The following is a 21290-nucleotide window of genomic DNA, read 5'->3' as shown; positions in this document are numbered from 1 at the left end:
GATGTGAACAATTCGGTAAATCTCACTGGTATGCCACAGACACATCTCTGCTCTCCCCTGCTATCTGTCCCAGTCCTAGCTGTCTTCTTTGAACAAGAGCTCAAGTCATATCTCTTTTGAGAGCATCATATTTCTCAAGTCTTCCACCTTTCTCAATTTCTCCAACAAGTTGAGTTCATGCTATAAAATTTACCATGGTATCACAGAACTGTCATCTTAAAAATGGTAAATATCATATGTGTATTTGCTATGTCAAAAAATTAGGGGTGCCACCTGGGTGGCACAATTTGTTAAGTGCTTAACTCTTTGTTTCAGCTCAGGTCACATAATCTCAGGGTCATGAGCTTGAGCCCTGCATCAGACTCCATGCTCAGCTTGGAGTCTGCTCAAGATTGTCTCTCCCTGGGCAGCCCAAGTGGCTTAGCACTTTAGTGCTACCTTCAGCCCAGGGTGTGATCCTGGAGACCCAGGATTGAGCCCATGTTGGGCTCCCTGCATGGAGCCTGCTTCTCCACAGGCAGGCCTGTGTCTCTGCCTCTGTATGTGTGTGTGTGTGTGTGTGTGTGTGTGTGTTTGTGTCTCATGAATAAATAAATAAAATCTTTAAAAAAAAAAAGATTGTCTCCCCCTCTTCCTTTGCCCCTACCCCACCAACATGCATCTCTCTCTCAAATAAATAAATCTTTCTTAAAAATTAGGAAAAGTATGAGTTTATGCTAACCAAGGCCATGTATAAATCTAAAGAGCTTAAAATAAAGCATTTATATAATTGCTCCCTTAACAATTTTAACTGTATAATTGCATATTGCTTGAGCTACTTCAGACATGTACATTATTTATTATATCTTCCTAACTAGATTGATTGTAAGCTTCCTGAAAGCTTGAACCATGTCTAAACCTTCTTAAGTCCTTTTCAAGACTTATAACAGCGCTGTGACACAGCAGATAATAAGTCAATAATTATTGATCCATAAAGAAGGATTTAGTTGGACACACCTCAGTTTGATGCTTCCCTTAAAATTCTAAATAAATAGTGGAAAGACCACTACTTGCAAAGTTACACATCATTGCATTTTATCTCAAAAATCTCAATTAATATTATTTAGTCACTTTATACTTTACCCATAATTACCCACTATATTTGTAAAGAGACGATTTCACAGAGGCAGAAATGGAGCATACCCTCTGGTAGTAAACAGCAATTTGCAGTAACTAACTGTAGGGTTGGTACCTTGGACAGCGCCTCAGCATCAACGGACTGAGTGGCATATTTGATTAAGTGAGCCTTCAGAAAGCAAACAACGAAGAAAAGAGGAACAGGCAGGGACAGGAGCAGCAGGACAGTGATATTCAATTAGTGCATTAGTGCACTTCAGAAACCCCTAGGGCACCACTTGGAAGCCCTGGGCTTCCTGTCTCCTTGTATATCACGGGAGGCTGGGGGCTCCCCAGAGTCTACATCAGTCAGATGATGGCAGGACATCTGGAGCATGTCTTCGGATGCTGGGTCACCCTACATTGACAAGGGGAAGAGAGGCAGGGCCAGCTCCAGCCATGTGGCTCTAACACTTGTATGCTTCTTCCCTCCAGTACACAGTGTGGAAGGGCCATCAGTTCAGCAAGGGCAGGATGGTGTCTGTCACCCTTCCCTCTCCAAAGTGAATGTTAAGAAGCTGACATTTATCAAAATGAACAAACACCTGCTGCCAGTGAAGTGTGCCCTGAATAAGGACACATAGAAGAGCATCTAGAGAGTTTGTGATGAGAACCAGGGGCTCTTGAGACAGAGTGTCTCCAAATGCAGGCTTTCACTCACACTGTGCATGACATTTTATTACAACTAGCTACAGCCTTGAGGAAAGGAAGTCCATGATCTTGATGTGGGGAGATAGGGGAAATAATATGCAGGTTCTTCTTGAAATATAGCCCAGAGTCTCAGCCTTTTGTTCCTTATTTCTCATATACAGCAATTCATTTATATTCCACTGGGCTTCTGCACATAAAATTCATCTCTGTGTGGGTGGAAGTAGCCCCAACTTACTTACTTCCGTGCTGTTCACAGAGTTATTTTCATTATTGGTACATGATGTGCTATCTCTGTAACTCACTGTACTTGGAGAAACAGTGTTGGACTCTGGAGGGTAAAATCTAGTTTAATTGCCTTAACTCTCTTGTTGCCATCAGGGCAAACATTGCTCTCCATCACCCTTCATCACATGCCTATATTGCTAAACTTGGGTCTACATCTTCAATAATAAAACTGGTGTGGATTTCAGTGACTTAGAATTGACATGGTGCTAGTGGTCTCCATTTCTATCACACAAATGCAAACTGCTAACCCAATTTTGTGTGTTCCATGCCCCATGCTGAGAAACATACTCTGACACCATGCAAGACCTCAAACATAATTTCAACTATCTCCAGGTCAGGATTTGGTCTGGTTTCAGGAGACTGAGCTAGTGTTTACTGAGTGCCTTCTATGTAATAGACATTTCCACAGGTCTTATTTCATTAATTATGCCAACAACAGCTCTGGAAGTGAGTATGACCAATTTCATCTTGTGGAAGAAAAAACTGAGGCATAAAGGAGTTAAATAATTTGCCAACAGCCATGCTGGTAATTAAGCAGCAGAGCCCGGATTTAAATCCAGGACTGGGGATCCCTGGGTGGCGCAGCGGTTTGGCGCCTACCTTTGGCCCAGGGCACGATCCTGGAGACCCGGGATCGAATCCCACATCGGGCTCCCGGTGCATGGAGCCTGCTTCTCCCTCTGCCTATGTCTCTGCCTCTCTCTCTCTCTGTGACTATCATAAATAAATAAATAAATAAATTTTTAAAAAATTAAAAATATGTATTAAATAAATAAATAAATAAATCCAGGACTGCCTCTTTCCAGTGTCCCCATTGGTCCCTTTCTCTCTGCTGTGTTGCCTCTCCTAAGGCGTGTGGGACCTTGGGACAAGTGTTGCCACCAAGCATCATTTGGAGTGCAGCAGAAAGCCAGGTAGACCCTGTTCAGGAAGCCATGAATGCTTTCCTTACTGCCCCCTGCATAATGCTGTGGTGCTTGCAGAAAGAAGCAAGCCTCTTTCCATCAACCCCTTTGGAGGAGGCTGACTACAGAGGGATCACTACACACTCTTTCTAGTATGTTGCTTAGGCATGGTAAGGCACTGTTGGCCTTAAATTACCACCCAATTTCCTGCTTACATAGATAAGAGAAAATACTGAGGATATCTTCAAAACCAAGATCTCATAGTAAAAAGCATGAGCATTTTCAGCCTCTGCAGGTTCTGGAGCCAACCTCTCCTGGTTCTAGTATGTCTCTGTCACTTGCTAGCAGACTGATCTTGGGCAAATTAATCACTTCCCTTTTCTGTATCTTGGTTTCTTCATCCATAAAAATGTTAATGACAATAGTATGTATTTCACAGGGTTGTGATGGGAATTTAATGAATATGCATAGCACTTACATGATACCTGACCTTGACCCTGACCCTTAGAAGAGGCCTTTAGCTATTGCCACCTTGTGGGCAAATTTTCCCTTTGTACTTGTAGCAGTGACCCTGGTAGAGATTTCCTTGCTTCTCCTAGACCCAGAGCATGGCTGACCAGCAGTCTTTATGAGTACTTAGATTCACAAGGGCTTGAGAAATGCAATTTTTGTTTTCTGTATCATGTGCTCTGGAAGCAGGCCTAGGTGCCTTCCTTTCTATGGATTTATTCCTCATTTTAGGCCTCTGTAATTTGGGAAACACAAGGGAGCAGTGCTAGATGCCTTGTACTGGTAATGCTCTTTGAATGAGAATGGAACCTACTTCACATCCTCCCCACTGGCTTTTCCCTGACGTCTACCATGACAACATTCCATTCTATTTCAGCCCTTCTGTAGGCCGTGGGTGCATTCCATGTTCTACAATTGTTTTACAGGATCCAAAAGAATTATTGAAATGAAGGCTCTTGACCTGAAGGACCTTCCAGCCTGTATCCTTTCGTTAGTGCTTCAATTTCTTCTGCATCTGCAAGAATCTAACTTATCGATTTGTTGTTTTTCTGATGGTACTACCCTGGCATCTGTGTGTATATTCAGATGAGTTTGCTGAAGTTGGCAACGTTTATAATATCCTGATAGCTTGATATAGTCGTACTTAAGAAACATGCGTGAGTGTATTCTAAAACAATGATTTTTAATGTTTCTTTCCTCCTCCATTTCTACAAGTAAAAATGTTTGGAAAATGCGCGATGCAATATTTCTATAAATGATGTCCAACATTTAACAGATATTGGTTCACCTTTGTGGGTCTAGTATTGTTCTCAGCACTGGAGAAAATGTGAAGAGCAAGTAGGCACGTCCTCTGCTCTCAGGGAACATGCGTTTTAGGGGAGGAAATAGTCAACAAACAGGCAAAAAGGCAAGATAATTTGTGTACTAGGGAAGAAAAGGAGGAAGAGGGAGAGGAGGAGGAAGAGGGTGGGCAGAGACAATAGGGTGATATGATAGAGAGTATGTTATAGAAAAGGTAACAGAAAAAAGAAGAAGAAAGAAAGAAAGAAAGAAAGAAAGAAAGAAAGAAAGAAAGAAAGAAGAAAGAAAGAAAGAAAGAAAGAAAGAAAGAAAGAAAGAAAGAAAGAAAGAAAGAAAGAAAGAAGGAAGGAAGGAAGGAAGGAAGGAAGGAAGGAAGGAAGGAAGGAAGGAAGGAAAGAAAGAAAGAAAGAAAGAAAGAAGAAAGAAAGAAAGAAAGAAAGAAAGAAAAAGAAAGAAAAGGTAACAGCACCAGGGCTAATGGAGACTGAGTAAGTGGGAAAGTCCTTTCTGAAGCAGTGACATTTACATTGAGACCCAAAAGAGGAGAAAGCCAGCTAGAGAGAGTTAGGGGAAGAGTCTTCTGCCAGAAAGCACAGCAAGTGCAAAGGCCCAGAGGCAGCAAAGACAGGATATTCAAGCCAGAGAGAGCATGCCTTTGTGGCTGAAGCTAGGGGAGCGGCACAGCACGAGACTGGAGATGCCGACAGCAGCCGGATGAGGCAGGGTCTTGCCACCGCGGCAACAAGTTCACACGTGATGGCAAAAGCATGTTTAGCATGTTAGCAACTTGCATCGAGGCCTCCTGGCTCCACACAGACATCTTTCCTTCCTTTGACCTGGCGTGCTCTTCCTTCACATTTTTCAGCAGTACTACAGTAAAGAAGAAAATACATAGGGAGGAGCAAGTTTTAGAGAAACTCTGCCAAATCCAGATGGAAAGGGAAAAAAGGAAATCTTTAGTCTGAGCACTGATTTTTACAGCTGAGGTAGCTCTCATATGGTCTCTTGTGAAGACATAGATAGGTCAGTGAGGAGCAATTTAAGCTCCTTTGAGTAACAGTTTTAACTGCTTTAAAGTGAATTATAGGTGTCAATAATGGCAAAGTTTATCTGTTAGAGATGCATCCAAAATCTCAGACATAATTCACCAATTAATTCATATAAATAACATAACTTTTTCCAGTTCTAGACCTGCACTTAAAATGAGATAAGGCTGGGGCAGCTCATTTCTCTGTCACATGCAAAAAAAAGAAAAAGGAAAAAAAATCAGAGTCCAGTGTTCAGAAGCAAAATATAGAGTGAAAGGATTGAAGAGATCCTTTAGATAAACTAGATATGAAAAGATACCTTAGATCCTTGCCCTGTGTTAGTTTATGCATTAAATGCTATTGCCCTGTTCAGAGAATATCTATTTCTCCTAGGATGTGGTCCGAACTCTTAAATAGCTGATCAAACAGTCTTTAGAAAATTAATGGCATTTATTGTTAAGGTCTTCCATTTTATTGTTTGCTTTAATTTATCCAAAGACTCTGCTCTGTTCTTTGTATCATTCAAAATGAAAAGAATAAGACAATCTTCTATAGCAACACCACCCGAGAATTACTTTTCCCCACCACAGTGAATAGAAGGCAGGGAAACCTCTTGATTTAGGGATAAGAACTTTCTCTCCAGCAGATTTAATTAAATACCTAAATGTTAATAAAGCATTTGTCAGTGGATTATTTAATTACTTTGAAAGCCAGTACACTCCCCGATGTTCATTTTCCTGATGAGGAAGTTGAGAATCACATCGGTATAGGAAATAATCTGTAGGACAACGCATTTTACAATCTCTAGCCAGGAGGAAATCATCTCACCTTCTTCTCTTTCTTGTAAAACTCATGCTAATATTGTCCTTCCATGTATTTGAAGCCAGGAAATAAAGGTCTCCCTGAAGTTAGAGAATAAAATCACTTCTCTGACAGATCCTTTTAGAATGGGCTCCAAATTGCAAAATAAAAAAATACAGCATACATCTCTTCTCTGTATTTATATCTTCTGTATTTACATCAGAAGGGAATTTTAATTTAGGAAACACAGCAACTTGTATTTTAAGAACAAATTAGCCTCATTAGCTAGTACAAAATGCTGCTCCTCCAGCTATCATTTTGAGATTTTCTTAAAATTAGATTCATCTTTCCTTTGCCATCAGAAGCCAACCCTTGGATTAAACGACAGCCTCCAGCCACACATCGAGATGACACGGCAGATCAATTGTTGCTTTTGGTCACTGCCTTTGCAGATACCAGAAGCATCCAAAAGGACGGGAAAGATAAGCCATCTGCCACAAGCACTTATAAGGGGAAGTTTTTAAATGGGCACCTCTGGGCAGAACTTTGCAGAGGAATGGGCATCCGGGGAGGGTTCTCTGGTCCTGAAAGATGAGCAGTTCCACTGAATTCTTCAGTGTTGAGGGGTCAAGGCCAGGGTGAATAGAATGGCTTTGGAATGACAAGTATGATAACAATGTAAACTCATATTTTTCCAGACTGGCGCTCCTCTTACTCCCCTAAAGAGATAATCTCATAGTTTTTATTCACAGGAAATTTTCCTATTTTCCTTCTTGTCAATTTCGGTCCAGTCAAGCTAGGGTCTATACTTTTATACTAATTCTGCTTTAATAATTCCGGATTCGTAGGTTAAAGATCAGGAAAACAGCCTGAAACTAAATGCTTCAATCTTGAGACTCTTAAGCCAAATCACACAGTCCATTTTTCTAAAAATCAGTCCATCACCTGTTAATCACTTTTGTTGCTTTATGCTAATTTCCCCCTAGTTCTTCTATATCTGTGTGTTCCCAAGATACACAGACCTGAACAGGATATTCCAGGTGTGTTTCTGCCAAATGCACTAAATTACTCCACCTCTCCCTCATGATGTGATGTCTCTACACATACAGCCCCAAATCACATTAGCTTCCATGGCATATTGCAAACACATCTAATTTGTTGTCCACTCTCCCTTGGTCTCTCTGGCATCACTGCTTTCTGGATTTTTCCCTCTTGCTGCTTACTTTTATAGCTTGTTTTTTCCCCCTCCCAAGCATTGGGGTTACAACTGTCTACCTTAATTCTCATTCTGTTTGATTCTTTCCATATTTTTAACCTCAGAAAGCCCATGCAGCATTTTTCTTTATTCACTGGTGTGTTCCCAACTCTTCTTGATTTAATTTCATCTGTAAATCTAATTAACATGCTGTTTACTACATTTTTTCCAGGTTACAAATGGACACGCTCAGAAAAAAAATAGCACTAACAGGGATTCCCAGGGCTCTTCTCAGCACCTCTCCTACTGGGACAGCCTCAGAAAGTGCAATTAACTTTCTTCAGCTCAGGGGATGGCTGCTTCAGCCACTTTACACCATTTTGATGGACAGCTGGGTCTCTCCCCTAATCAGCCAATTTGGAGATAGAACAATTATAAAAGACAGCAATTACCGAATGCAGTCTGTCATTGCGAAGATGGAGGCTGAGAGGAGGAAGAGGAAAGAAGAAATGGCCCAAGTTTAGACTCAGATGATTAAAAAAAAAAAAAAAAAAAGATCTCAGCCCTACTGTACAGGAGGCTTCTGCAAAGCAAAGAGAGTCCTAGCTTCAAGTAGGTGAAAACACTGATTTTCCAGCAAGCCTCCAGTTCGGCACCTAGCCTCTCAGGAATCAAAGATTAAGGATTGTTTTTCATTCTTGTTGTTCTTAAAGATTCCAAGAGTTCTTTAGAATCCTGCTCTGATATTAAAACAGTTACTCTTAAGGTTATCCTGGTCTTTGCTGCTATTTTTTGGTTATAATCTAAATATACTTCACTTTGCTTTTTAAAGATTAATTTTTTTATTTTCATTTATTTATGATAGTCACAGAGAGAGAGAGAGAGAGGCAGAGACACAGGCAGAGGGAGAAGGAGGCTCCACGCACCGGGAGCCCGACGTGGGATTCGATCCCAGGTCTCCAGGATCGCGCCCTGGGCCAAAGGCAGGCGCTAAACCGCTGCGCCACCCAAGGATCCCCTCATTTTGCTTTTTAAAGTGAATATAATGACTGCCGAGATCTTCTTGACAATGACTACAAACCATAGAGCTTTATCCCTTCATTGCTTCCCCTTCGGGCTCAGAAATTTCAAGTTCTTGATCTTTCCCTCAATTCGCTTAAGCAACTGTCTCAAAAGCACCATATGTTTTTCTCCATATCCAGTGAAAAGACCAAAAGTTGGGGTCCTAATCAGGGAGAAAACATTATTTCTCAATTTTAATGGTCATAGGGGTACCTCGGTGGCTCAGTATGTTAAGCCACTGACTCTTGATTCCCACTCAGGTCATGATCTCAGGGTCGATCAAGCCCCACGTGGGGCTCCATGCTCAGTGCAGAGTCTGCTTGGTATTCTCTCCCTCCATCCCTCCAGGGGCTCATATATGCATGGACACACATGCCTCCTCTCTCAATCTCTCTCTCTAATAAATAAATAAATGAATAAAATCTTAAAAGAAATTTTAATGGCCATAGTCTTATTAGAAGATTAGAAAAATATCCTAAGAAAAGCAATATGTACCTCTATTTAAACATGTATTTAATTAGGAAGATTTCTAATTCAATTTTTTTTTAAGTATGGAAGCCAGAGAATAAGAAAGGCAATTCTTCTAAAAAAAAATGGGTCAACAGCAGAAGTCACATTGAAGACTAGTGGAGCTTCATAAGGAAATTCCTCCCAACACAGTTTGGGCATTTATCAGGAAGGAGAAAGTACATAAACTAAAGGGGTGGTTGCCAGGGCAAACTTTTTCATATTTGAGGAAGTAAAAATCTTAGATCGAGAAACCAAGGATCTTACAGGTATTCTATAAAAGCCTGTACCTTATTCCTCTCCAACTTTATTGTGTTTTCATAAAAGAAAGAGAAAAGAAGAACATATAAAAGTCCAGCTCCCCTGCGAGCATTAAAAGGAGGAAAAGGTTTTTAGTTGAGAGATGCACGAGGGATGAGAATCATGGCAGTCAAACGTCCTCCGCCAGGTAAACAGGAAACAGACTGTACAAAGCTTTTGACCAAAGATCACTGGAACCTAGAAGCAGGCGGAGCGCGTTCAAACTGGAAGCTTCTTCAGCACTTCGGACAGGCCTAGGCTTCAGAATAATCAAAGCTCTGCGGGCAGCAGTAAGTGAAATTCTTTCTTTCTAGACAGAATGCAGTAAGTTCAAACTGGATTTAGCAGTGATCCTGATGAAAGTCTTTGTCCTTTATTGCTGGTGTGGCCTTGCTTACGACATGTGACCTCCCCCAGCTCAGCTCTCTCATCTGTTCAAATGCTCTCTCCCACCGGGCAGTAGCCACCATCAAATGAACTTAAACTTCACGCAGAAATAAGACATTTTTCATAATTAAGGTTTTAGAAAAACTTGAAATGTTCCACTGTTGCCTGTTGCTGAGAGTGTTTATAGTTACTATGAATCACCACTGGAAAAACACTGAATTTTATATTCATTAATCCTAGACCAGTGACATTAGCACTTCCATTTTCAAGTAAATCAGGAAACAGAATTAAAAATACTAAAACATTGGAGATGTCTGTTAAATATGTAATTGCATATACCTCTAATTGTATTTATCTTTAACAATCTATTAAAACAATCAAATTTAGTATGTGGTTTATCGTAGGCTTTCAACCTGAATGTTTATAGTTTGGAATCAGGTGTCTCTACATATTTTGCTATATTTCTATTTATTCTTTATCAATGATCTACAATAAAAAAACAAATCATACCACATTGAAATTATCGATTATTTGACTATCACAATGATGAATTTCCAAATAATGAATAATAGAATAGTTATATTCATTTAGCCATCAGCATTCCTGAAACCACTGGGCCAATCGTTTGTAGACTGATTACATATCAATGAACAGTGGACCCAATTTGGTCACAAATATGGCTGAAATTAACCAGACTACAAATATTTAGCAGCAGCTGTAGAACTGCTAACTGATCAGTGAGCCTGCAACTGGCCCATGCATTTGGACATAAAAAGCAGGTTATAATCTAGATTTAGACTCCCACAATATATATGTATGTTATGGAAAAAATTCCAGGGGTGTGTGTGCACATGTGTTGATGGAAACTTGATGTTGCCCTTTGGCAGTTCCCTAATAAAATTAATATCAAAGATTTTTTGTTAACAATTGAAAGACTCCCTGATGATTATACAAAGACACTGAGACATCCATATGTGAAAAGAAGCTTGAGAATTGATTAATATAGTCTTAGGGATCAAGAGTATATGCACCTGAACTCACCGACCAGTCTTAGCATCACTGAGAGTGGACAACCAGATACTGTATGCTTGATGGTGCAATAGGGAGTAATGACACAGCAGCAATGATGAAATATTCCTGCCTAAGCTGGACCATGAATCTAATCAAGCCCACAGCTCCAAATACTGACATAGGGGAAATACAGAGATAGGGTTAGATCAAAAGTCTTTACAGGGAAGCAACTAATCAAATTCAGAGTGAGGGCATACTAAGGACAAATAACCTGGTTTATCCAACTATCAATGAAATGAAAAGAGAGGGATTAAAATAAGCATAAGAGACATAATCAGGGACGCCCGGGTGGCCCAGTGGTTTAGCGCCGCCTTCAGCCCAGGGCATGATCCTGGAGACCCAGGATCGAGTCCCACGTCGGGCTCCCTGCATGGAGCCTGCTTCTCCCTCTGCCTGTGTCTCTGTCTCTCTCTCTCTCTTTGTATGTGTCTCTCATGAATAAATAAATAAAATCTTTAAAAAAAAGGGAGAGACACATAATCAGGAGTCTATTTGGGACCTACTTCAAGCAAGCTAATGGTATAAACACACCTCTGAGATAAGTAGGAGACTCTGAAGATGGACTAAGTGGGATGAGGTCAAAGAAATATTGTTATTTTTGGCCACTGTATTTCAAAAAGTTGTGCCTGTGTCTTAGGGATGAACAGCAAAGTATTTCAGGGTGAAATAACATCCTGAATTTTCCTGAAAATACTCCAGGAAAGGGAAGGGGGAAGTGTGAATGGATGACAAGGAGAAAGAAGCAACAAAATTGGCAGAATAGTAATAATTGGTAAGTCTAGGTGATGGACACCCGAGAGCTCGTTATCCTAGTCTATCTGCTTATTTTGTAAGTTTTTAATATTCTTGTACTGAAACATATTTAAAACATGAGTAAATGTATCTACACTTCAATTAGTTGTTTATTCACATGACACAATGATAGTTATCAGCATAATCATTTTGGAGAATCAATCATGGCTTAAATCTGGCTGGTTCTACATACAGGTCGCCAATAATAGCCCACTAACGTCCATATAGGACTACTCTGTTTCCATAAGGAAAAAAAAAACCCACCCCACCTAATTCTTACCTGCCTCTCCTTCCCTCCTTTCCTGTCTCCGACAGAGTAACAAGAATAGGTCATTTTACAGCATGTTTTTGCATCTCATCAATCAGAGCACAGTCTTCTGCAGGTCTGGGGCAGGAAAGCTCTGCCTTCACACAAACAAGCTTGGTGCCCCACCCAGTGCGCTAGTGGATGCTCATGACCCCAAAGAGGAGCTGGGGCTGATGTGTATTTAGGGACCATCGGGACCATGCAGGGAAGGTGGAAGGAGATCACGTCTGAATATAATGGTTCCTCAGTGCTTGAAATTAATATGTAAATTTCCCCTGGATTTTTGTTCACATTTATAAGTGGCTTTGTTTTAAATAATATGCTTAATTTTTGTTTACCACCTCCCTACCCTAAGTCTAGGCAAAAACTGTATTCCAGGTTGCCACGTGCAGAGAAGAGAAGCTGCCCCAGGGACGGTGGAGAGGCATAATGTGGAGCAACTGTTTGAAGGGAGGAATGAAAGCACATCCTGATGTCTTGGAGCTAAGAGAAGGAAAAGGATATTTACATAAGATGAGATGCCAATAAATTGGAAAGTTCAATGTGCTTAGAAATAGATAGTGGCTGGGACAATGATAAAGGAATCACATTGCTACAGCAGATTGCATCTTTCATGTTTAATTTTCGTTTAATTCCTGAGGAAGGCAGAGGCTCAGAGGAATGACTCACCCTCATCCTCTTCCTTCAGAAACACTCCTGCCGACCCAACGGACGCCAAATCCTGGAAATACCCCTATCTGTTACGCTCCTGAATTGATCGTTTTTCATACGGCATTTATTGATTAGAAGCAATATTCATCTGAGGTTCAGCCATGAAGCAGTGTTTCAAACCAAGCGAGGAGGTACAAGGTGGACATTTCCAGCCTGTTTGGCTAGGGATTCATCTGTCATCATCTTTGTGCCCGGAGAGAACAGTAAGCCCTCTTGCCTCCTCCTCTCTTAGTTTCTCTATGTCACAAAAGTACAGTTAGAAAATTAAGGTATTTTATCTGTTTGAAGCAGAAACATTTTTTGTCATCTCAGTCAAGAAATGAACTAATGTTAAGTGATAGAATTCAAGTTCTGAATAATAAGAATAGTTTAGTTGGGTTCAACATGAGGTTATAACAAAGCAGAAGTAATGGAAAAATTGAAATCAAATATGCCTAAATAACTTTACACTGCTGTGGGTTTCTTGTTTAAATTAACTATAGGTAACAACATGCAAGGGTCATCCGGAAACAAAGACAGTATGTTTTTAATGACCAAGAACCTGACGTCCAGTTTGAAATAATTAACTATTACTGTAGTAGTTTCCCAAAAGTCTCAGGACACATATAAAACATTCACAGTGTTGCACTGATAATAACTAGAAGGTGGTTTATTATGCCGGTTTTAGTTTAATATAAGCTGGAAAACCTAAAGAAATTTTGGGTTTACTTGAGGATAAGGAGTATATAACATCCAACTAATCTTTCGCATCTATGATTTCCCTTGGGGAAGGAAGCTGGCTAACATGTATGTGTCGAGTTTGAGGCTTTAAGGAGGGCTGAGACCTAATTCATTTCGTTTCTTTCTAATGGAAGATTTGTCCTCAATAGAAAAGGTAATTAGTGATTTTTAAAAATTTGGAATATTGGTATTTCTTAGACCCTAGGTTCATTTACTCATCAGGAATTGATGGAGCACTCACTATCTTCAAGAGAATGTGCACATAAATTTAAAAGCCCATTACCTAATCTTTTCTTATGTTTTTATTATTTTATAGTTAGGTAATACTATTTGGCTTTCCCATAATATGAATAGGCTGTTATGACAAAAATATAAGAAGAAAACGGTGATATTTCTAGCCACTAACAAACAAGTGGCTTTGTTCTTTCAACTTTTCATCTGGTATTAAATGTCATTGCCCAAAAGATTATACTATATTGTATTTTTAATTCAAGCCCAAATTATAGCATTTTAAATGAAATTAGAGCCAAGTCCCATTGGTATTTGAAAGTGGCAATTCATGATTTCTCCATATTATGTATTCCAGCATTTTTTTTTTCCTGTTTTCCCAACCTGTTCTGTAGACCGGTTTCCAATTCTGTACCATGTCTTCAAGCGTGATTCTACAGGAAATTTCACATAATTGGGGAATAGTCCCTGTATTTCAGAAACACATCGCAGCTAATTTGATAACAAATTTCACTTTAAATGCAAAGTGTACTTTTATTTCCAAAAATCTGACCTTTATTTCCCACAAAACTCCTATGAAGAAATTCCATTCATGAATTTTATCTATGTCTGAACAAAAATATCTAATTGCTTCTCCTATGAAATCTGTATTTATCAATTATGGCTTTCTCAGGGAAATTCTAATTTGCAAAAATGCTCTATATTCCAAGCTTTAACAGTTGGAGGTAGATGTCCTTAAGGATGGAGGGGAAAAAAGTTCTTTTTTAAATGGCACATTTACTAATTATAAAATGCTCTTATCGCTTTGCAGCCAAAGCCAAAATGAACATGTGCCTTGTACGAAGAAATCCCAGGATTGTCACAACTTGTGCCAGCTGTTGAGGTTATGACACCTGTGCCAGCATCGCCAGCTCTGCCCACTGTCATCTGTTCCAACTGTTCCATCTGCACTGTTTGTACCAATTCTCCCATTTCTGCATCTGTACCTTCTGCAGAAACGTTTCCAACAATGCCAGCTGTGTCATTGGTGCCAAATATGCCAGATGTTCTATTTGTCCACCCTGGGCCAAATCAATGCAGTTCTGTGCTCATTAGTCTTAGCTGGTAGATTCTATTTTACAATTTTTTGAGATGTATTTAGATTGAATCCAGGCAAAAATCCCCTTCACAACAATTTCACATCTCTCTATCTATCTTTTCACCACCCAACTTTACCTAACAGAATAAAGTTGGTCAATGCTGTCTTGATCGTATGAAACCCATTCCCAAGAACCCATTCAACATTAATTGTGGTAGGGCATCTCCTACAACATGAAACGATAGAGAGGAAAATACTGCAGAAGCCCCTGAACACAACAATAAATTGGCAAAGTAATTAAAAAAAGAATAACTTTGTTCTGATAACCAAATTGAAAATGCTCAAAAATCAATATGTCGAGCTGATTAGAGTAATCTGTGGCATAATATTCTATTAAGCTGCCTGTTTATTGGTCTTTTAATTGACAGAGTTACACATGTGGATTGATGTGTGTGTCATACACTCCCATTCTCTGCGTTCTGCTCTGCAGAGTATTAGCCAAGGGTGCACCCGGGTGGTAAGGCCAGGCCTTTGGCCCTGGCCCTTTCCCAGTAGAGCTAAGCAAGGTCAGAAGCGTGCCCTCCGGCCAGAAGCTAACTCTCTTTCCTCTCTCAAATGTCAATTTTACCAGTGCCAACACAAACCGTTCTTTGGGTAAGAATGAGCTTTCATCTTTAAAGTTGAAAAAAAAAGTATTTTCATAGTCTCAACCTCAATATTCAACATCACTGCAATGCAAAAAAAAAAAAAATATATATATATATAGTACTTTTTTCTTTTCTCTTTTCTCTTTTCTCATTTAGGAAAGACTTTTTTTAAGGAGCACCAACATTGAATCTCTGAACATTAAACCAGTTTCCTTCCTCCAAAATGGTTTTCAGAGGCAGAGGATGAGCCAGAGTTTGTCATTTGAAAACTGATGCTCTACCAGGAATGTGACGTCCAGAGGATAGCATCTACCTCCTGTTTTTTCAGCTTGGATTATTTAACCCAACCTTTCCAATGATGAGAGTTGCATCTATTCACTATGCTTCAAAGCATTGATAATGACGTTCCTGACAACAGATAAAATGGCTTGCAGTCACGTCCAAAGATTTGTACTCAGTCTATACAAGTGACAAGCTACAGTGAGGAAATGCCTCAACAACTTTATGAGGCTTCAAAATCCACACAGAAAACACTAAGCTGTAACACAATGCATCACCAGGTTACCATAAAACAAATGAATTTGTCTAGGTCTTAGGCTAAAAATCCTGGTGACATCATTTTTTCCCAGATAAAGGTGGACATGCTGACGATCCAGCCCCACGTGGGCCACAGTCTCAGGATATGCCAGTACTCATATACAGAAAGAATACCCTCCATTCAGTCACACTTTTGCCTTAAAAGGTCAGTGATTATTTTGTCACTGTCCTGAGTCCTTTGCTCCACTACACAAATTTGAGCTGTCTCTGATCTTTTCACTTCATACCTTTTCATAATCTTCTCTGAACATGGGAGGGCACTGAACAAATATCGATTAACTAAAGTGGTGGCTCTCTATCAAAATATGCTCAGTTCCTAGCTTGAGGGATCTGGTCTGAGTTTGATGACCTTACTTCTAGAAATGCAACAGACTTTTTCAATTCTAATCCCCTATGTTCCAAGATGCCAAGAGCAAACATCCTTAATTAGGATTAAAATAGTTTGATGACTCTTTGGGAATGCACCCTGTACCTTCTCAGAACATTTTAATTAATATAACTTCTGCTCCCTGCTGACAAAGACATTTCTGATGGTGTTTTGGCCCAACATATTTACCGCCTTCATTGATGTGAGTCATTTGAATACTTGGAGGAATCCATAAACTCCGTGGTCTCATGTGAAATACAGAATTGAATGTTACAAGTGCCAGGTAGGCATACACAGCGGAGAATACTTTTCATCACCTATCAGGCCTTTTTTTACAGAAGTTTTTAATACAGTGACCACGAAAACACTCAGATCTATAGGTAAGGGATAGGAAACCACACACTTCAAGGTTCCAATGACATGGTGGATCAAAAGATCCAAATGATTTTGAAGTTTGCTCTCATGACTCTTAGCTTCTCCTTTAGATAGTTGCTTCTCTGGAATGAGTAAGTCACCATGGAGAGCAATACTGTTCCTTGATCCCTTAGCCACTTGAAGTAAACAGAGTACCTCAGTCCTCTTAAGTTTCTTGAGTATTTTCTACTACTTCCTCAATCTCATGGTCCACACTTTCAGTTTGGAAGGATAACAAATCCTAAGGTAGTTGCCTCATTATTAGGTGTATCAGTATACTCTGATTCTTTAAAACACAACTACGCCAGCAGTTATGTGATCAATATTTAGGAAAATGCTACACAAGATGGCAATAATACCCCAAGGAGCTATGGCTCCACCAGTACTATTGCTGTCATTTTCACCATTCACTTACTTATTTTCAGGGAAATGCCATTGCTTGACTCATTAATGTTCCAAGCCTTATATTTGTCTCCTAAAAAGTCCCCAAACCCAGGGTCAATATATGTAGAGGAGCTGTTTATACTTACAAGTGAAGTCTGTCAAAATGCAGAAGAGTTTGAGGAAGTAGGAAAAGAGGTTAATGGAAAACAAAGTAGGGCAAGAGTAGAAAATAACAAATCACTGCACCAAATCAATATGAGAAACGGACAGAAGTGGACTGCCTTGGTTAGAATCAAGGAGAACAGAGATCATTAGCAGACTCACAGCTCCAATCAGAAAGCAGGTCCTCAGGCAGCCTCAGTGGCCCAGCGGTTTAGCGCCACCTTCGGCCCAGGGTGTGATCCTGGAGACCCAGGATCAAGTCCCACGTCAGGCTCTCTGCACGGAGCCTGCTTCTCCTTCTGCCTGTGTCTCTGCCTCTCTCTCTCCCTCTCTCTCTCTCTCTCTCTCTCTCGAATAATCTTAAAAAAAAAAAAAAAGAAAGCAGGTCCTCAGAGTTTAAGTGACATATCCAAGCTCACACAGCTTATTAATGGCAAACGCAAGTGTAGAACCAACCTATCCTCAGGTTCCTCTTCTGTAAAATAAAGATGATAAGAGTATAGAACAGGTAGAGTTGTGCAGGTTGAGTGTATCAATGAGAACCAAGCACTGAGAACAGTGTCTGACAGGTGGTAAACACTGTGGGTTGGCTCTCACCATCATCATCATTAGGATACTCGATTTTTACTTTCCTTGGACCATATGAACTGTATCTGGCAAATCTCAGCATCAATTTAAAGTCACACTCTTATCCTCAGCTATAAATCATCTTATTGCCATGTCTATAGTTTGACCATCAGATTTGTACCATGAAAAAGGAAGTTGGAATAGGTCTAAAATTAAGCAACAGTCCAGCTGTTTTCAGTATCATACCTGGCACACAGTGAAGACAATCAAGACAGAGAATGCTGAGGTGCCCATGTTAATGGAAGGAAGTGAAGGCATGATTAATCTAGACCAATAAAGGTCACAACAACGTACTATTTGGCTTCAGAAAGAAAGCACACTCTCAGCTGTTAGCACACTCACACGTCCTCATGCAGGTACTTTCCTGTTACCTTTCTGGGGCTAACCACAGGCATACGGGTCCTTGCTAAGTAATAGAAAGAATAAGACTACAGAGGTTCCAGAAGAAAAACTCCATTCCAAATAGAATCAGTCAACCATGTTGGGAAATTAGGAGGGGAAGACAGGAAGAAAATTATAGTAGCTACATAATAAAACGAATGTCTCCTATTTGTAAAGCACTTTAGACTTCCAGTTCTTACTATTAGCCTCTGATTTCTGATTCTAGGCTTCAGTATTGGATGGCACATTAGAATCACCAGGGTGGGAGATCTCTAGACAATTGAATCAGAATCTCTCAGGAATAAGGACCAGGAGCATATGCTTTTAAGAGACTCACCAGGCTATCGGGATGCACTGGGATTTTGTAAGCCCAATCAGTGCTCTTTCCTCATTAGAGCAGGTTCTTAACAGAGAATTTAAATTAATTATGTAGAACTTCAGGACACTAAGCTTTAAACACCAAATGCTACTTTGTGAAAAAGGTTTGGATCAAACTGGGTTAACTTGTCCTTTTTTGGCTTCTGTCTTCAGAGTCATTTCTTGTCTCATCTCAGTACATTCAAGTTGGACTGAATCACAAAAGCCAGAGATAGAACATTAGCTCCTGAGCTTCCTCCATATGCTCCTGTAGGAGTTTGCCTTGCAGTTAACCTCATTACAACTCAAGATCCATCATAACAAGTGTTGAGATGAGTGATGATCAGATGGAAGCATGTCAGAGAGACAGGACACTGCACTGGTGTTTAGTACAACTGCAGACACACGAAGATACCTATATCCCTTCATTGAAAGCAAAGTCTGAATCCACAGCGGTTGGACATATACTAGATGGTTTTTTTCAAGCAAACATTTCAAATTGTGTGTAAAGCAGTTCATAGCACTTTTATGCATGGAAGTTGAGTCCCACCTATGACAATGGCACACTTGTGTGGCCCAGATGGCTCACAGGTGCACCAAGATGGTGACCCCTTCATCCAGGGGGCAGCCAGAACTTCTGGGCTAGTCGCCTTCAGACATTGGCCATACACATATTACTACTTTCTGTATGTGCCACGACATGAATAATGTTGTGGAACCGAACAGCACAAGCCAAGCACTGGTGTGGCACTCTCTAGACATCTAGACTCATGGACCAGTAACATTAAGAAGAAAAAAAATAGAAGAACCAATGTGGAGTTGCAAAGTTGTTATTTTAGATGTTAATACAAAGCAACTATTACCTGCAACTACCATTTTGTAAAAGAAAGGGGATGGTGGAACCGTTTATTTCTAAAATGCTTTTATTTTAAAGTAGCTCACATCATGCAAGAGCATACTGGCCAAACACATGGGGTCAATAAAACATTTTATCAAGAGTATTGAATCTTTTCTTCCCACTTTTTATTTTATAATTTTTCAATCCTATTGAAAAGCTGAAATAACATCACAATGAATATTCATCCCCTAAATTCTAGACATTTGTGCACATTTGCTTTATTGCTAGCTTTTCTTTCTATAGAGCCGTTTGAAGATTATGATGTCATGTCACTTCACCCCTAAGGACTTTGTCCTGCATCTCTAAGAAAACAAATTCTCCAAAACAACCACAGTACTGTTGTCGCATGAAAATCAACATGAATTCAATGTCACCTAATTCATATTTAAATTTTGTCAGTTGTTTTCAAAAATCTCCTTTATAGATTTTTTCCCATTTGAGATTTAATCCAGTACCATACACTGTATTTGGTTGTTATATCTCTTCAGTAGCTTTTGATCTAAAATAGTACCCCCATGTGTTTTTTAAAAATCATTTGTTTCTCATGACATTGACTCTTTTGAACAATCCAGGCAAGCTGTCTTGTAGAATGTTCTACATTCTGGATTTGTCCATTGACTCATGCTTTGATTCAGGTAGAAAGAGCATTTTCAAACTCCTGAATATATAGCAAAAACATAATCGAGACTAAGTGAGTACACTGAACTTAATGGAGAGATTCTCTCCCTAGTTTTTATTTTACTTCCTATGGAGTGTCAATAACTTAGTCACAAAATGGTCCTTTTGCACAGGCAAGCATTAGGTATCCACCATTCAGTAGAATAAAAATGATTTCAGGGCACCTGGATAGCTCATTTGGTTAAGGGTCTCTTAATTTCTGCTCAGGTCCTGATTTCAGGGTCTTGGGATCCAGCCTCGCATCAGGCTACACACTCAGCAGGGAGTCTGCTTGTCCCTCTTCCTCTGCTCCCCCATCCCTTGCTCTCTCTCTCTCTCTCTCTCTCTCTCTCTCTTTCTCTCTCTCTCTCAAATAAATACATTGACAAACGGTACCCCTGAAAAAGATGCCAGGTCTTCAGAAGACTGACCTAACTTCTGCCAGGGTTCACTCACAGGTTCTAGGGCAGTTACTCATTTCGATAAATTTGTTAGGCTGAAAGGGCCTTATCTTACCCTGGATATTGTCTCAGATCAAATTAAAATGTGGTAGGGCTCAAGATCCACTCACAGTTGATAAAAAGAAATAGAATTTGGTCCCTGCTGACTTGCTGAGAGCCCCATGCTTACCGCTGTTGGAAGTCGGAAGACCGGAGCCAGGCTTGTAGATAAAGCAGGGTAGAGAGGCTCACGATGCTACATCAACCACCTGCTTGCTTTGTGAACTTGCTCGGTGCCAGCAATGTCCTAATTACCACATGCCCTATTTATTGCAGAGCTTTTCAGTGGTAGACAATAAAACAGAAACACACTCGAGCGTGAGCAAAAAGTTCTATCGTGGTACCCTGACTTCCACCAAGGGACTTCCTTAGTTATGCTGATTTGGATTATGGCACGTGACCACAGAGTCCAGGCCAGGGACAGACTCCAGGCAGGACCACTGCTTCCTCTCTGGAGTAATGGTTCTCCAGATCCACCCAGCAATCTTTGTGTGGTGCCAAGTGTTCTCCATCCATGGGGAGGAAGAGAGCCTTTGGCAGGGATGGGGAGGGGGGCTACCTTCATCCCATCACATGCTTTCCCTCCACCCTAACCAGGCGCGTTAACAGTGAGGGAAGAAAGAAGGGCTGCCTCCCTATAATGGCTTGTTGGTCCGCCAGCTGCGCACCCCCCCACCCCAGTGATGGGGATGCACTACAGAGCACAACACAGGGCAGTGCACGCCCAAGTGTCACAGGGCAGATGCCAATTTATTTTAAGTGGACACTCACCTGCTTCTGAAAAAGTCTTGCCCAAGGCTTACAA

At 40.3% G+C, this 21290-nt stretch overlaps 1 long non-coding RNA gene across 3 annotated transcripts; it reads left to right on the top strand.

Annotated features, from left to right (window-relative positions):
* The first annotated feature begins 3930 nt into the window (after positions 1–3930).
* LOC112648748 (uncharacterized) lies at positions 3931–19421 on the top strand. Of its 3 annotated transcripts, XR_007411979.1 has the most exons (5): positions 3931–4162; positions 7564–12671; positions 14228–14368; positions 15298–18048; positions 18605–19421. It is a non-coding gene; the product is annotated as an uncharacterized LOC112648748 (long non-coding RNA). The 3 variants fall into 3 exon arrangements; XR_003129280.3 differs by lacking the exons at positions 15298–18048; positions 18605–19421 and having other exon boundaries at positions 7564–9490; positions 12136–12671; positions 14228–14806; XR_007411978.1 differs by lacking the exons at positions 15298–18048; positions 18605–19421 and having other exon boundaries at positions 14228–14806.
* The last annotated feature ends 1869 nt before the right edge of the window (positions 19422–21290 follow it).

This window comes from Canis lupus, chromosome 7 (assembly GCF_003254725.2).
Source record: "Canis lupus dingo isolate Sandy chromosome 7, ASM325472v2, whole genome shotgun sequence".
Lineage (NCBI taxonomy): Eukaryota > Metazoa > Chordata > Mammalia > Carnivora > Canidae > Canis > Canis lupus.
Note: the sequence above shows the minus strand (reverse complement) of the source record. Positions and strands in the feature narration are given on the sequence as shown.